Source organism: Arachis duranensis, chromosome 6 (genome assembly GCF_000817695.3).
Source record: "Arachis duranensis cultivar V14167 chromosome 6, aradu.V14167.gnm2.J7QH, whole genome shotgun sequence".
Classification (NCBI taxonomy): Eukaryota; Viridiplantae; Streptophyta; class Magnoliopsida; order Fabales; family Fabaceae; genus Arachis; species Arachis duranensis.
This window is the reverse complement of record NC_029777.3, coordinates 70,277,588-70,281,215: the sequence shown is the minus strand read 5'-3', so window position 1 is coordinate 70,281,215 and position 3,628 is coordinate 70,277,588.

Genomic DNA, 3,628 nt, shown 5'->3' with positions numbered 1-3,628 from the left:
TTAGGCATGAGAGAAGAGTCAAGAAGAAGAAGAGCAAGTTGTTAGCAACAACTTGGGCTAACAACGCCCAAACACCAATGCCCACTCCCAGGAAAATACCTTGCACGTTGCCAACATGCACTAAGGTTGGCGTTATTGGCAAACACGCCAAGCCATTGGGCCAGAACAATGAAAATGGGTCCTGTTTCTTCTATTTGACAAGAATTCTTTCATGAGCTAGCTAACCTCAAGCAAGCAAAACCCATAAATCTCAATCAATCAAGGCCACAAGAATCATCTAGAATAGTTGATTTTCATTTAATTGTAATTTGCTTTTAATTTCATTTCAATTTGTAATTTAGAAAAGCCTATATAAAGGCCATAGTCTCATAGCATTAAGGGGTTGGATTGAAGGGATACGGAGGAGACCAATTTGAAATTCTGTGAATTGGCACACTCCATTGAGAGTGGGTCTTCGGACCCCTCCCCTTCATACACTCTTCTTCACTTCCCCTTCTCTTCTTCCTTAGTAGTAGTGTAGTTTAATTTTTAGTTTTCATCTATGAATTCTTGAATTCTCACTTTCTGTTTTGAAGTCTCACTATTTATTTTCATGCACTTTTGTTTCATGCAATTTAGTTTTCAATTGGAGCTATGATTCACTAAACCCCACTTTCATTAGGGGGAAGAGCTCTGCTTGTTTGAATGCATTGATGAACTCCTCTTTTCCTCCTCAATTCAAGTGGTTAATCCAAAGAGGAAACTCTTGTTCTTCAAAGATTCAACCACCATCGAGAGAGGGGTTAATCTATGTGAATTGTGTGGTGAATTTGAGGAATGAGCCACATAATTCAGTTTAGAGTTCATCCTTTCATGATTCCCTTAATCAATACACCTTGGTTGTTATGTGAGATGTAACTTTCCTTGGTTGAGATTATGGGAGTTGTGTGGCTGGATTAAAATTGAGCTTCATCTCTTCTCATGAACAACTAGATCACGAGAGTGGCAATTGGTTATGTTGAGAGAAATTGAATCACCAAGAGATTGGGATTCAATTACCCACTTGCCATGGATCTATACCCATGATTGAGAAGGATTTGACTAACATCAATTCATGAAAACTTGCATCTCTGATCCCTAATGATTCTTTTCCATCATTAATTCTTATTTCTCTTGCTTCTAGTTGTTTGACTACCCATAACCCAATTCCCTTCTACATTCTGTCAATTTATTATTCTTGTCATCTACATTCTGTTCCTTTAGTTCTTGCTATTTACTCTTGTGTTCTTTAAATTTCTGCAACCTTTAATTCCTTGCAATTTATCTTTGATGTCATTTAAGTTCCTTGCATTTTAAGTTTCCGTTATTTACTTTCATTTTATTTCTATCTTCTAGTTCTTTAAACTCTTTGCCATTTAAATTCTTGCAATTATGTTCAAAAAAAAATCACAATGCTCATAAAATCAAAACTATGTTTGCTTGACTAAATTTACCATTTAACTAAAGTTGCTTAATCTACCAATCTCCGTGGGATCGACCTCACTCTTAGTGAGTTTAATCTTCGTGGGATCGACCTCACTCTTTGTGAGTTTTATTACTTGATACGACCCGGTATACTTGCCGGTTATACGTGAAATCTCATTTTTATGTATCAAGTTTTTGGCGCCGTTGCCGGGGATTGGAAAAGATTGACAATGATTAAGTGAATGGTAGTTTAGATTAAGCATTTTCTTTGTTTTTGCTTTGTACAGTTCTTTTAATTTTTTTTGATTTTCTTTTTGACACTAAGATGTTTGAGTTATTGCCTCACTAAGAAATTCTTCTCTCTGACATGAATTTCAATTTTATTTGGTGTGGTGTTTTACAAAATTCAAATGGAGTTCAACTCATCTTGTGATCAAACAAATTTTCTGGGATATCACCCACCATCACCAATTGACTATTCTAATGGTGGTTGGGAATATCACCAAGAAATTACAGATCCTGAGCACTCCAATTCTTGGAGATATGCTTCAGAACCACAAGATGAGCAAGAGAATCATATGGGATATTTCTCACCACCACAAAATGATTCAAGTCATTATTCTAATGGTGGTTGGGAGTATCACCAAGGAATGGAAGAGCATCCACCCTCACGTCCCAATTTCTCATTTTAAAGTTCTTCATCATTTGATTATTATGTCTCAACACAAAGTTCCCTCCAAGATCCATACAATTCATCCCACCAATCACACAACTTATTCCATACCCCTCAACACAACTTCACCACAGTACATCCATGTCACCAAAATTACTCTCAACCTTCATCTCTTCAATGGTCCAAAGAACCCTTAGAAAGCCAATGCCAAGCCATTGAAATACACAGACAACTTGTGGAAAGATACACACAATTCCAATCTTGGAAAGAAATCCTCTTCAAGAAGATGAATGGGCCCTTAGAGCAAACAAGGAGGAACTTAGAACCATCAAACAATGAGGATGAAGACCAACTTGTGGGTGAGGAAGTGGAAAAACAAGAACAAAAGGTCCCTGTGTCAAGTGAAATTGTAATGAAAAATGAGGAACATGAGCCAAGGATTCTACATTCACAGAAGCTAATTGAGGTGATAGAGGAACATGAAACTTCATTCCCAAAATACTTAATGGAAGATCTTGTAAAAGAAGAGGAGGAAGCCAATCAAAGAGATTCACACTCAATTGAAGCAGAAAATTACAGGAAGGGAGAGCTCAATGAACCATCAATTCAAAAAGCTCTTGATGAAGAGAACACTCCAACAATCACACAACCACCAAGGCTTGGATTCAAGGAAGTAAAGGCAATCAACAAAAGAATCGAGAAGAGGATTGTGACCAAGCTACAAAGGACAATATTCATGAAGAAGAGAAGGTCAACTACAAGCAATCCTCCCCCTGATCCAGCAAGCAAGCTCAATCAAGCCATTAACAAAAGAAAGCTTGCTGAGGAGAGGCCAAGACAGGGGACACTAGCTGAATCTCCTTTCTCCTTAAGGTCATTCCTGTTAACAAACTGGAAGAAGAGGAAGAAAGTGAACAACATGTCCACCATAGGTATAATTTCTCTTCTCTGCTTTGTTTTTGTTCTTTGTTTTATTTAAATTCAATAAATTGGCATATGGTTACATTCTAAGTTTGGTGTTCCCTTGCAACAAATTGTTTTCAATTTTTTTGGATGATTGCATCAAATCAAAAATGAAAGTGACACGCCAAGATTCTAAGTTTGGTGTGCCATTTATTTTCTATGCAATTTATTCAAGCAACACTACTTGTCTGCATAATCATAATGCCTCTGCAGTTTTAGTTTTCTCTTTTGATTTGACACTTTTGCATTCTACTTGCTTTAGTTATTTTTTTAACTTTAAATGCTTTCATTTAGTTTGCTTATTAACTGTTTTTGTTAATACATTACCAAGAGATCCTTATTCATGACAGATTCTTAGCTTGGTGATTGTATTTAACATACAACAGTTTCATTTGCTTAGTTTTAATTCAAATAAATTGACATATGATTTGCATTCTAAGTTTGGTGTTGCTATGCAACAAAATTTGTTTCCAATCTTTAATGGATACTTGCATTAATTCCAAGTGAAAGTGTCACACTAAGTTTGGTGTGCCACTTATCTTTTATGCA